Here is a 14,288-nt window from a genome sequence, read left to right as displayed (position 1 = left end):
CGCCATACATCTCTGTTGAAGTACAGTATTTTGATGGCTCTAGCTAAATACTGCTCAAAGCGAGCCAACTGTCTAAAACGTACATGTGTCTGTCGGATTACCCAGCTCTCTATGGGCTTTCAATGCTTTGCATCTGTACAACTCTGCGATTCGATGAACACTGAGACTAGACTCTAGACACAGATTTAATGGCCTGCAATTGAAATTTAATAGCCACCTGCTTTAGATCTTATAATATGACTGTGAATGACAAGGCACAATACTCTGTGACAACCAGGCAAAGGACCGTCCCTCGTTGAGCAGTTCCACCACCACGACGCAGCTATTCCCTTCCTGAGCCACAGTGGTGGAGCTGCCCCCCAATTGTGGGCCTTCGTCGTTTCATTCATTCATCGAAGTGTTTCGCTCCACCAAGATGCCGGATGCCTTTGCTGCATTGAGAAAGGGGCTTGCTCCTGCCAGAGTCCCATCCTCCCTTACAATTGGTAAATGCTTACTTCAATTTGGCCAATGGCGGGTAGCTGGCAGGCGAAGCCGGCCCTGTCAAAAGGACCCCATTAAAGGATCCTTTTCCTGTCTGTGCCTGTCTGGGGTTTCCGGCGGCTGGGTGGTACGTTACGCCCCTTTCTTCAGACATTCCTGTTCTCTTGTTTTTCTATATTAACCTCATTTTTTAATATTTTTTATTTTATTAGTTTTAACTCCTATCAAACAACAACATATCACAATACAAAATCAACGTCAGTCTCATTAACTTTCCTTAAATGTTACTCCCAGTTCCCTCCCTTCCTGCCCACCCCACCCTCCCAAAACCCACCCTCCTTTGCCTAAAGCACCTGTATGGTTTATCTACCAAAAGAGGAGAAAAATTAACTTGCAACATATGGAGCTCCCACTTCAGCAAAAAATCTTAAACTGCCTTCCCACCTCCTATGTCTTCCGTCACAAAGAGTGTAACCAGGCCTCCCGGCTGCAATGCCCGCCGTGGCCTCACTTTGATTGCCCCATGCCGCCCTCTTCCATGCCACTGTTTTTGCAATTGCCCACCGCTTCAGGTCCCACCACCAATCCTCCACCGCTGGGCCACGAGGAGATTTTCACGGAATTGCCAAGGATCCATTTGGCTTGGATACACCAAAAGCCTTCATCTTAAGGGCATATTTTTTGCCCGTGGGGTGTGGAAAGCAGCCCAGCAAACATGTTGCCGGGAAAGAACATCCAGGTTTAATCTCCCTCTCTGCAGTCTGTTCGCCACACTCTGCCAGTATACCCACTACCGGGCATGCCCAGACATATGCAGCAGCCCAGCATCCCCCACATTGCACCTGGAACACACTTGTGCTACAGCCCCTGGGAACCGCGAGATCCTCTAAGGGATCATATATGCTCTGTGTCGCCAGCAACTGTATTAGCTGCAGCCTTGTGTTCCGCAACACTTTTGTGGTGTCCCAGCACCTGCCCCCATTGTGCATCTATAAACTCCACGCCCAAGTCTTCCTCACATCTGACCTGTGTCGCTAGAGGCGAGTAAGGCCCATTATCCAGTAGATCACATAGCCGTGAAATGGTGTGCCCCCGTTCAGCTATATCATATAGGACATCCACAACATCCTGCTTCCCCATCAACTCACTGTATGCCGGCCATCTACCCACTATCTCCCTCTTGATTGTGCTGTGTAACAGGTATTGGCCCTTATGTAGCCCGGTGCATGCCACCAACTCTGAAAAGGGTACAAAAGTAAAATCCTGCAACAGGTCCCCTATTGTGGCTACCCTGCAAGTTTCCCATCTAGTATGTATGCCCCTCCTGCTTTGTGTAGAAGATGCTACCACCGGGACCAGCAGGATTTGCACCGAAATCTGGTATGTGAGCCCCATTGCCGCCAAAGCTATATCCCACATTTACCCCCCTAGGGACACTAAGTGTGGCCAACGGCCTCCTCGGGGCTTCTTGATCCACACCAATTGTTTCAGGTAGTGACGCGATCCTATGGGCTGCAGCATCGAAGGGTCATCTGCCAGCCAATCTACCATAAACTGTACCTGCCCCGCCACATAGTGTAATTGTCACGGTCCATACCCCCAAACATCAGGTACAGACCACCCTGCCCAAGGCGTTGGGTCCCATGGGGGCCTTGAATGCCCCAAGGAATCTTGCAGGGGCTTCCTGGACTCGGTCCTGGCGCCGTTGGCGCCAGGCTCATACTGCCATCACCAACATGGCACGTTTCAGACCCAGAGATGCACGTGCGAACCAATATCGGGCAGGGTGAAGGGATTATTTGCCGTGGGACTATTTGCTTGGGTGTGGTTGTTGGAACTACTTTACCTAAGAACTACTTTCAGAAGACTATATAAGCCACACCCGTCATACAGAACGCGCTTCGTGTTATTCTGCACTCCTGCAGCGTAACGCTCACTGTGTCTGCAGCTCCAGGCCAGCTATCAGCCACGCCCGTCCAGTTGTCTCGAGTTACTTGCAAAGAAGAGTGAGAAAGAAGAGCAGAAAAAGATACTTACCAGTCTCTTCATCGCGGCCGCTCGGGAGTCCACGCTTCTTCAGAACTGAAAAGGAAAGAACATCAGATTAGCCTTGCAGACCACACGCTCTTCATCGCAGTTCAGCGCCGCACTAATACTTACCAGCGAACCATCGGAACGTCATCACTCGATCTCCGCTTCATCTTCATCTTCAGATCGCCGCTCCGGGACTGCCGCATCTGTAAAACAGAAAGAAGACATCAGGTTAGCAGAGCAGTGGGAAGGCCTCATTCTGATTTATAATCCTGCACGAGGCAGCTCTCACCTGAAGGCAGCAATCCTCACGGGCTCACAATTCTTCATCACGCAGCCTTTGTTCAGGAGATTCAGCACCAGGTTAGTTGTGCAGAAACCGTATCGGGTGGAAAGACTTTTGCATAGCACTGACGCAAATCTTACCTTGGGAAACCAGCTACCAAGAACCTCGCTCCATCGTATGCACGAAGAGGGAATCTGTAAAGAAAGGTACAGAGTGAACTTTTGCAACTTGAACTCTTAGCTATCCATATCTTTGGAATAAGACTTACCATAGAGTCACAGTTGTCTGGAACTTTCAATAGGATCAGTGAAGTAACTAGATCCTAGAACTACGACACACCCCTGCAAACAGTGGCAGGACAGAGAGCCCGCTATTCGTAACTCAAAGGTGATATATAGCTTGGGGGGGGGGGGAGTGCAGGAGGACGCCACGGGAGGCGGGAGTCGCCCTCATCCACATGGTTGGGTAACCTGTGATTTACCTTTCTAGGCAAGCCTGCTTTCGTATCGGAGAGGAGTACAAGACACCACTCACCACCAGATCATCCAGGTCCGTTCGGCGCCCCTGTGGAGATCAGGTGAGCGTAACAATAATTCAAACTAGGGAACCCTGATTCCGCCCTCAGCATGTGGCCTGTGCAATAGTGATAGCGCTATCCGATTCCGCCTGTTTTGCCCCAGAAACCTCGTACAAATACCATCCAAAGTTTTAAAGAAGGATCTCGGTATATAAAACGGGACATTTACAAAACCGGTGTAGCAACCTGGGCCGCACCAACATCTTCAGCAATGCTGCCCTCCCATCAATGAAAGGGGCAGTCTAGCCCAAACCTTCATAGAACTCTTAACACCGTCCAAGGCCCTCAGTGTGTTCTGTGCATGCTCCTCCGTGGGATCATGATACACGTTGACACCTAAATACCTGAACGTGATCAATTCCGATGCAGATTATGGGTCGGCAGCTCTCCTATGCCCAAACAGCGCAGCCCCGCCAAGGGAAACGAGGCTGATTTGTCCTTGCTAATTGTAATTCCTGACAATTTTTTGAAGAGTGCCAGCGCTTCCAGTAACAGTTCCAAATTATCTTTGGGGTTCTGAATATACGACAGTGTATCATACGCATATAGGTATATCAGATGCATTGTCCCATCTATTTTAATTCTTGCTTCTATGTATTCCGCCCTAAGGTACTGAGCAATGGGTTCCATGGCCAGAACATAGAGCAGTGGTGACAGCGGACAACCCTGTCTCATCCCCTTCTCCAGTTCCCATGCCTCCGAGATATGTTTCCCGTTTTGACCCTGGCAATCATTCTAGTATACACTAACTATACCGAGATATGCCTTCCCAAACCTGGGCAAATTCGCATAAAGGCAGTCCCATCTAACGGAATCAAACGCCTTATTCGCATCTAATGTGGCTATTGCACACAGTGCGTCCCAAATTACTATGCTATCTATCATGTGGTGCAATCGTCTCAGGTTCCAGGACTTACTCCTGGCAACACCAATTTATGCATCCCTTTTTTCAATCGAACCAAACCCCCAACAATAAACAAATGCCCAACCACATCCCCGTTGCTCAGGCATGTCCGCCTCTCACTTTCGCCCCAGGGCGGCCTGCCTGAGGTAAGTGCACAGTGGATAGGCACAGAAGCAATTCCCCCTGTAAGAAATAAATACACTCAGGGGTTGGGGGGTGGTGGTGATTGAGTGGGGTAGGAGGGAGTGGGGTGGCTGCAGCAGCCGCTAGTGCGATCTTCCTCATCATGGTGTATGTGGCTAAGGCCCCGCCACGTACTAAGAAGAAAGAGACAGCCAGCGCAAAAGGTTTGTTCCAGGGAGACTCCTCCTGGCGAAGGATACGTTGCCTTAAGATGTCTGCCCCACAGCGGCGTCGCTGAACGCTATGTTCAGCCTCAGTCCAGTCCAAACACTCGAGTGCTCCCGGCCACTGGTTGCGCAGAGCTTCCTTTGTCTCTCCTCGGCGTCAACCCCCTCCTTACCACCAGGGCATATCCTCTCCCTGTCCATCCGTGCCTGCGCTTCCTGTGGAAGGTCAAAGAACCAAGACCTGCTCTTATGTAGGATTTTGAGTTGCGCTGGGTAGATCAGCATATACATCAGGCCTGCCGCTTAGAGGCTTCCCTTGGCCGCTGAGAATTTGGCCCTGCTTTTCTGTACTTGGAAAGTATAGTCAGGGTAGGCCGCCAAATCTGCCAAAGCCCTTTTCAGCTCACCCCCTTGTCTGGAATATGCCAATATCTTCCCCCTATCTTTATAATTCAGCACCTTCACAATGATCGACCTCTGCCCTACACCTGGAAGGGTACGTCTGGGCAGTGCCCTATGCGCCCTCTCAATTATGAAACTCTGCGTGAGGTTGCCAAGCCCAATCTCCTGAAGTATCTTGTTCCCGATATAAGATGTGGGGTTGGCTCCCTCCTCACCTTCCGGCTAGTCTACGATGCGTATATTATTCCTTCTAGCCTGCCCTTACACCTCTTCCACTCCGTTTTCCAGGAGGATGACCTTCTGCTGCAGGATATGTACATCGGCCTGCGTCTTGCAGAGCCCTTCCATTCTCTCCTTTGTTTGGGTCTCCAGAGTGGCAGTGCGCTCCGCCAAGTTACGCACTTCCTGGTGCAGCAGTCCGACATCCACTTGTACTTCTGCAATCTGCGTGCCCAGGGAGGCTGTCAGTTCCACTATAGCCTGCATCACCTGTTTATGCAGCTCTATAGGCTCACACCCTGTTCCCTGCATGTTACGTTCACCTGGCTCCCACAGAAGCGTCGATCTGGACTGGACTGCTGCGATCTCCACCAATGTGACGCATAGGGCCGAGATGAAGGACTGGACTGGCCCACCTAGCTTTGTTTGCTTGGCCCGTAGGAATATTCTTCTGCAAGTGGAGAAGGTGAATTAACCACCCGTGGAGTTGAGCGTAAATCCCCCCACCCCGTTGTTCTCCCCACTGATCACCTTGGATGTCCCCTCTTATAGTCTCACCTGATGATTTGAAAAGATGAGCTCTCCATCCTGCATTGAGCGCAGGGGTGCGTAGATAGCCAGTTGCTTCACTGGCTCGAAGGAATTGGTGAGTTCCAGGACAATATTGACTCTGATATTCCCAGCAAGACGCCGTAAGTATGTAGTTCGTAAGAGTTCAAATGCCTGACTTTCACTCTTGTCCGATTCCTTGCAGGTTGCAGCTTGACCTTACTGAAGAGTTCCTTGTGGCAACCGTAATGTTCTGGTAAGGATTTGTATTATCCAACACAGTTTGATAAAGTAATGTCCATATGTAACCTGTTGCCTTCTCCCTTATTCAGGCGCTGAGAGAAACTATGAAGTCTCTGGGAATAATGCCTCCGGTGGTAAAATCAGGTAAGTCTTTTGTGGTGAGGAGGGTTCCCCTTGTTAGTCCCTTGTTTCACCTTGCTGTCCTTTTGTTTCCCCTTAGGGGCCGGGGTTCGGCTAGGATGCAGTGGAGGCTGCGCCGACCCGTGAAGAATAGTACCCCTGGTGGTAAAATCAGGTAAGTCTATGGGGGGGTATTCCTCTGTGTATTCCCTTGGCTCACCTTGCTGTTCTTGTCTTCTCCTTAGGTGCCGGAGTGCGGCGGGAACATGCAGGAGGATGCAGTGAAATGTGAAGATGCTGCGAAGGCCGGTGAGTTCAGCGCAGCGCTGCAGCAGGCGAGGCGACGCGCATAAAATAACTTCTTTCTTCCAGCTCGAAGGCGCGATGAATCAGGATTTCAGGTAAGGATCAAAGGTATTGCTCTTGTTCTAACCTTTTCCCCTTCTTTCTCCCTTTTTCTAGGAGCTCCAAACTCGAGGCGGGCATGGCAGAAGACTGGATGCAGACTTGCAGGCACGGTGAGCGTTACGCTGCTGGATGCAGAATAACACGAAGCGTGTGCTGCTCTTCGGGCGTGGTTTGAATAGCCTCCAAAGTAGTCCCAGGTAAGTATTCCTCCCCAGCCCCACCAGAGTAAAAAAATAGTCCCTAGGTAAAATAGCCCCTTCCAAGCCTCTTTTGGCTTGGAGCTCTTGCAGCATGGTCTGCATCAGGTAAGTTTTAATCCGACTGACTCTCCATATGAGCCTGGCGCCATAGGCGCCAGGACTGCCCCCAAATAGCCCCTAGCAGGGGTTGTTGGGCTTGCTTGGGGTAACTTGATACCTGCTTCCGGGGTTGCTGGACTTGGTCTGGGTCCCCGGGTGTAGGCATCATGACACTGCACTGGTTCCATATGGCTACCAGGAGGGTGTTGCTTGGCTTTGAAAATCAGTGTAATGGGGGTAACTTGATTTCAGCCTAGCCGACTTGGGGCGACATCGAGGCTGCTAGATTCCTGGTGCTCAATTCCGTCTTTGTTCCGCCCGAGCCCCTGCTTGGTGTACCTGGGCGTAGGTATGCATGCGTAAATCGAGGCTGAGCTCTTGCTGAAGCCCCTCATGTGTATAACGGCTGTAGGGGCTTGCATTCCTCCACTGCCATTATTCCATTCCCATATGTCTCAACAGCCTTAAAGCTGCACCCACTAGGCTGTCCAGCGTAAAGTATGGGTGCCCGCGCTACTGTTCTAGGCTTTTCTTGGCCCTGTGCCAAGTATGGCTATTATCCTCAAGTCCGTGATTGTAACAGGAAGGATTGATTGGCTGAATGTTGCTGCCTGTGCTGCCATTGACTGAATGCTGATGATGCACAATCCCTTATTGGATGTAGAGCTCTATGGTCCTCTTTTAATGTCACCACGCGGCCTGGGTCTTTGTTCTCAATGCTTTCCACAGTTCCTCTTAGAGTGAGGATTCCACATAGCCCAGGGATCTCCAGGGCTACTTCCCGCTCTGCACCCCTTGGGCCAGCTTCCTCTGTACAGGGCACTCCTCTGATCAGCTGCTCCTGAGGATGCTGCAGCTCTTTCAAAGTCGCGAAGTTTCACCCTGCGGCCCGGAACTTTGTGTGCAGGGCCTGCGCTCGGTCTTCTTCACAGCGCACCGGAGAACAAATCATTCACCCTGTGGCCCAGGGCCTACTGTCCAGGGCATGCCTCCAGTCCCCTTCTCTCAAAGGTGCCGGAGCGCAAGAAAAGTCATGGCAGCGGGATCTTCTCCATATCAGTCCCCCACCGCAGGGCTTGGAGAATATACTGCGTGGCCCGGTCCGTCTGTCGTGGCCCCACTCTTCAAACTCCCCGGCCAGGGCTGGTGCCGCTAAAGATGTGAGCGCATTTGCCTGAGCTGCAGTGTGGATCCCCAGCACCAGCGGGGGTCCAACAGCACTCCTCTCCTCGCTGCTCCTCCGGTCCGGCACTCCTTGCCTCACACTTTCTCTGATCCAGGTGCTCCTTGCCGCACACCTTCTCCGATCAGTGCGCTCCTTGCCTCACACCTTCTCCGATCTGGGCACTCCTTGCCTCACACCTTCTTCGGTCTGGGCACTCCTCGCCTCACACCTTCTCCCGTCCGTGCACTCCTCGCCTCACACCTTCTCCGGTCCTGGCATGCCTTCAATCTAGTAGCCATCATCTTCTGCGTGGGAGCCTACGCCGCTCTCCACAGCGACTGCTCCTCCCTTGGCCTGCCGAGCTCCACGGATATCTACCGGGTACTACACAGCCTCCGAGCTTCTTTGCTACGACAGCCTTCGATCTGTCCCTGCAGCCACCATATTTACTATATTTTATACCTCATGTTGCTACACCTTTTTATTCACTTATGGTAAGAAAGAGCCAGATTCCCTTACCTCTCACTCACAGTTGTGTGCTTCGTACGTTCTTTGTTGCAACACCTATTTTTTCCTATTCGCATGATCTGTTTCACTGCACATTTCAGCATATGACTCTAGCTTTACTTTACTGGCTTTATGACTGTTCTTCTGCTCCTGGCCCCCTGCCAGTTTAGTTCTTTCCCATGCTAGGACACTATGTGCTTCTTGTTCTTGGAATCTGGGCCACCAGTTCTGCCCTTCTACCTCATCTTTTCTTCATTGTTACTGGCCTAATTGTTGCTGTCTATTCCCTTCTGGGTTTCCCACATGCTCACCATTACATTGTTGTCTTGCCTTTGTTGCTGCTTTTGATGTAGCTACCCATTTGGGGTGGCTTTTCCCCCTTGCACACATCATATTGTTATTGTAATCTCTAGCCTCTTCTATTCCTCCTGCCTCATGCTGCATCACTTTCTATCTGCTTGCTGATTTCGCCCTTTCTTGACCCTTCGGTTATGCCCTCTGTTCTTTTACTGTAACTCGTCTTACGTATCTCACTCTTGCAAGCCTGCTGTATCCCATCTTGCCCTTAGCAATGCTTTTTCAAGTTTTCAGTCATCTACATTCCTTGAGGCAAGGCTTTTCCAGGCTCCACTCGTTCATACCCGATTGCCATTATTGCATTCTGGGTTCTTATGCAATCTGCCTACTTGTTCCTGCACTTTCTTTACTTGTTAACTCCCAAATTTCACCTGCAAATGGCTTTTTTCTATCAAAGCCTACTGCGTCACAGAAACACTGCGGAACAGATGAGGGAGTCAATTGGTATATAGCCATCTATTTTGGATAAGGGGCACCCCCTTTTCTGTGAAATACTAAATAAAAGTACTGGATGGAATAACTCCAAACAACAAAAGGATCACGAGTCAATGCTTCAAACCTGATCCAAATCTGTCCAGTGATTTTGGCTGTGTTGTCCAGCAAAAATTGACCTTGTTTGTCTATGGGAAAATGAATGGGGTCTAGGCCGAAACTGGGTTTTTTTTTGGTTTTCTAATACGTTTTTTTAATTTACAAAGAATTTTTCTGAATCATTTTAGTCTTTTGGGAGGGGGAGGGGGTTTGACAAACGTATCTTTTGCAAAATTTCAGTACGCTGTTCTATCAAGTCTGCATAAATATGTATAACAACCTAAATGTGGAGGCCTATGACCAAATAGCTAAATATTACTGTGAAATGTGCCACATAATAGCAATAGTTTGTATTAAATGTGTGCTTTTTTATGATGGGGTCGCTCTAAAAGTTGTATTTTAATATTAAATTCTTTGGGGTTCTCATCAAATTTATATCAAATATATCAGGCATCATCACATTTATTGGAGTTATTTTCAAATTTACGTCTGATTTATATACAATTTATTGGAGTTAGCACATTTATTGGGGGTCTTATCAAAATTATATTGCATTTTGCATAAAAATGTTAGGGTGGTCATCACATTTACAAGAATTACATTCTACTTCGCTCTATGGCGACCACCCCAATCCTGCATTGCATACTCATCTCCACCAAACTCAACTGCTCACCTAACTCGCCCATCTCCTCCCACCTCATCTACCATGCTCCAGGTCCTGCAGCTACTTTTGAAGATGGCTCCATCCAGTACATTCCCGCCAACCTCAAACCTACCACTAAGCTCATCATGCTGGGAGACTTCAATTTGGGGTACAAAGACGCCTTAGATACAGATTCCTCAGCCCTCGCTAAATCTACAGCTGCCCTCAGCTGCATCCAATGCATTCTCAGCTCCACCATGTGTGTATCCGTACCTCAGATTGGCTCCTGGACCATGACTGCAATATTTAGTTTCTCTGCAACGTACCATGCCCATGGACCGACCAACCACAATATAAACTTCACCTCCCTATGCAAAATAGACATACCAAAACTCTTACCCCTTTACCCCCCCACCTTTGCACGGAGTTCCTATAACCTACCTTGTGACCGTCTTCGCCCCCTGCTTAACTCTGATACCTGCTAACCTTGACATCCGCTCTCTGGTAGAGCACTATAACTCCATGCTAGCCAATGCTGTCGCGTACCTCGCCCCACTCAAGCTGCGGAAAACCAAAAAATACTAGGCATACAAATACACTGGTTCACTGGAGAACTCCAAGCATTGCGTGCCAAAATAAAGCAGCAGAAGCTGCCTGCCATAAAACCCCCACCGCCGCCAACAAAGCGCTCTTCCAAGACGCATCTGTGGAATATAAACAATCCATCCGTAAGACCAAAGCAACTTACTACAACACAAGGACTGTTTAGGCAGCCTCACATGCCCGAGAATTGTTCACCATCTTCGTGAACTTGAATCCCCCATTGTGCCCCCACGATCGTTAAGAAAGGTAACACCTGGTGTAGCAAAATCCAAGATGCCCTCATCAGCAAAGTTACACAATTGAAAAACAAGATCAAGTCCAAATCAGCCATCTCCTCAGTCAGCCTGCCAGACCACACTCAGGCTGTCTCACCTGCCCATACCCAACCTTTCAAATTCAAACCTGTCTGAGTCTGACTTGACCACCATTGTGAAAGGGCTCAAATAATCTGGCTGTAAATGCGACATTTGTCCAGCTGCCCTGAAAAAAGAATCTGCAGTCCCCCTTCTCCCACTCAAAACCGCCATCATTAACTCCTCCTTTGCTTCAGTCACAGTACCCTCCGGTCTTACAGTCCTGGATCGTCCCCCTGTTCAAAAAACCTTCACTAGACTCAGCCATCCACGCCAACTACAGACCTATCTCCACTGTGCCTTTCCTCCTGGAAATTGACAGTTGCTTGTACACAAATTAAACAATTCCTGGAAACACATCACATCCTCAGCCCATGCCAGTCCGGCTTTCGCCCTTGACATGGAATGAAAACAGCTCTCCTTGATTTAAACCAACTTGCAGATGCCAATGATGCAGGAAAGCTATCCCTCCTTTGGCTCCTCGATTTATCGGCGGCATTCAATCTCGTCGACCACAAGATCTTATGCAACCATCTCACCATGGTCGCATTCTTCTCTCCTGAAGCTGCTAGTTGGATTTCCTCCTCCTTTGATAACAGAACCTCCAGAGTCTTCGCAGGTGATGCGGCCACCCTCCCCATTCCTACCCACAAGGTCCCTGTGTCTCCCCCACCCTCTACAATAGTTATACGAAACCGTTATTGGACCGCCTCGATTCATTGGGTGTCCTCTTTACAAACTATGCTCATGACACCAAAATCTTCATCCCCCTCTTGGGTGTCCATGTGCAGGACTCAACTAATGTAAACAGCATCTATGAAATGATCCAAACCTGGATGGACCTACAGTCTCTGCCTGAATGATGAGAATACAGAACTTCTAGTTGGTGCGCCAGCCCATCTGGCAAAACTCGACCCAGCTTTCGGGTTCTATAGCACCCATGGCCACAAAATCCCTGTCTCCTCTGCAATGAAAATCCTGGGCCTTAACGCTTGGCTCAATAGGTCCCACCAAATCAGCCATATTACTTCCACAGCAGCCTATGTCACTAAGCTTATACAAGCCAGTAAACCATTCTTATCCTCGGGCAATTGCCTCACTGTTGCCTGCGCCCTCGTGGGATCTAAACTGGACTATTGTAATGCCTTTCTGTGTGGCACTTAAGAAAAAACCTCAACAGGCTCTAAGTTACCCAAAACGATGCCCTCCGTACTACGTTGGACCTGAATAAGTATTAACACAACTCTGATGCTAGAAGATCAGTCCATTGGCTCCCGGTCAGAGAAATAGTTAAATTCAAAATCCTCCCAATCACCCATAGATGTCTGTATAACAATTCCCCACATACCTAGCCCAGAGACTCCTCATTCACACGTCTTTCAGACCGCTGACATCCACCTGCAGACACTGCCTCGTCAGGCCAAGATTCAAACGCAAAAGAGCTGGGGAATCGAGCTTCCCAGTGGTGGCAGCTAACCTTTGGAGCAATCTACCCCTTTCCCTTGGATCTGAACCTTTATATCCTCTGTTCAGATGAAAGCTACAGACACGCTTGTTCATCTAACTAGACTGTATGTACCCACTGAACGTACCATGTCTGTAACTAGTGTCTAGATGCTCAAGGGCTGTGTGTGCTTCTACAAATGTAAAAATAAAATAAATACATTTATTGTGGTTCAATTAAATGTATAGGGTTTCGGATAAATCTATATCAAATTCATTACAATTCTCATCAAATTTCAATAAAATTGATATTGGGGTTCGGGTAAATCTATAGAACATTTTTATATCAAACTCATTGGCATTCGTATCAAATTTATATAATACATATACAATGTATATAGAAATATATATTTTTTGGAGGTCATCAAATGTATTGGTGGACAGATATATCTCTATCAAATGTTATGCTCTACAGTGGGGTTCTTATCGAGTTTATATAAAATGTATATAACATTTTTTGGGTTTCATTCAATTTATAGGGATTCAGGGGTGCGGTAAAGGGGTGTGGCCCCCTGTCGCTTGAAAGGTATCCCACTCTACTACTAACTTACTTTTTTTAATTGTGCAGAGTGAAAAACTCTATCAGAAGAATGTAAAACCTTATTGTATTTTTTTTGTTGTAAATTAAATATTATTGATTGTAAACACAACCAAACATTCAATGACTCAATCCAACACGAGGGATGGACCCTACACAAACAATTCTGTTGTAACTTTCCCAACAATTGCCCTCCCCAACCCACCTTAGTGAACTCATCCTTGCATCTGGATTTTTAAACTGTACACAAATAAATCCATGTCCGAGTGTTCTCAAGAGCTCCGATCCCACCATACTGTACTTCGTGATGTGCGTCTATTGTACGGCCATTCTGGGTCTCACTGTATAAATCATCTGCCCTCTTCCACCTCACCCACAGGTATTACAGAATTGTTGCCACTCCATCTCTATGAATGTGCATGCTTCATGAATCGCTGCAGTGATCTTTTCCATCAAATATATATCCTTTGCTGTGTTAGACCATTCTTTCAAAGTAGGTGCTGTCCTCTTCCAATATCTGGCACGACATGCTCGCACCACCAGAAGGAGAAAGTGCACCAGTGGTGAGAGGACGTGCCACCGGTCCCCCGCCTCTCTAAACCAAATACCACCAACATGGGATCAAGCCTTCAGACCCCCGACACCCAGCGTCCTTGATCCAACCCAGGACCTCAGCCCAATACACCTGCACCCTGGGGCAGTCTTACCGCATGCCAATAGTCTGCCTCGTTACCACAGCCATACCACAGGCGTGTCAACACTGGGGGTTGACTGTGGGGAACATCATAGAGAGACGTGGCGGGTAATACTGCCAGCATTGCCATAACTTCAGGCCATGGAGCTTATACTGGCCTGATATTGATGTCTTAAAAGCTCTCCTGCACATCTGTTGCCAAAGGTGTTCATCCAGCTCCATCCCAAGGTCCATCTCCCACCTCCGGCGAAGTCCCTGAACTGCCCCCTCCCCACCCCCCTTTGGTTCCAGCAGAGCCCCATAGAGACATGAGATGAGACCTTTCATTTCCGTGTACCCATCCAGGACCTTTTCCACAGGCATGAGGTGCCTCTGAATTTGCTCCTTCCACTTTTCTGCTGTGAAGATACCCTTTAGTCTAAAGTACAGGAGCACCGATAATTTGCCTATGTCCAGGGCCTCTTCCAAATCCTGAATACTTATGAATTCCCCTCTCTTCCACAATTGACCTACCCAGGTAAGC

Source organism: Ambystoma mexicanum, chromosome 8 (genome assembly GCF_040938575.1).
Source record: "Ambystoma mexicanum isolate Mex_15411 chromosome 8, UKY_AmexF1_1, whole genome shotgun sequence".
Classification (NCBI taxonomy): Eukaryota; Metazoa; Chordata; class Amphibia; order Caudata; family Ambystomatidae; genus Ambystoma; species Ambystoma mexicanum.
This window is presented reverse-complemented; position numbering follows the sequence as displayed.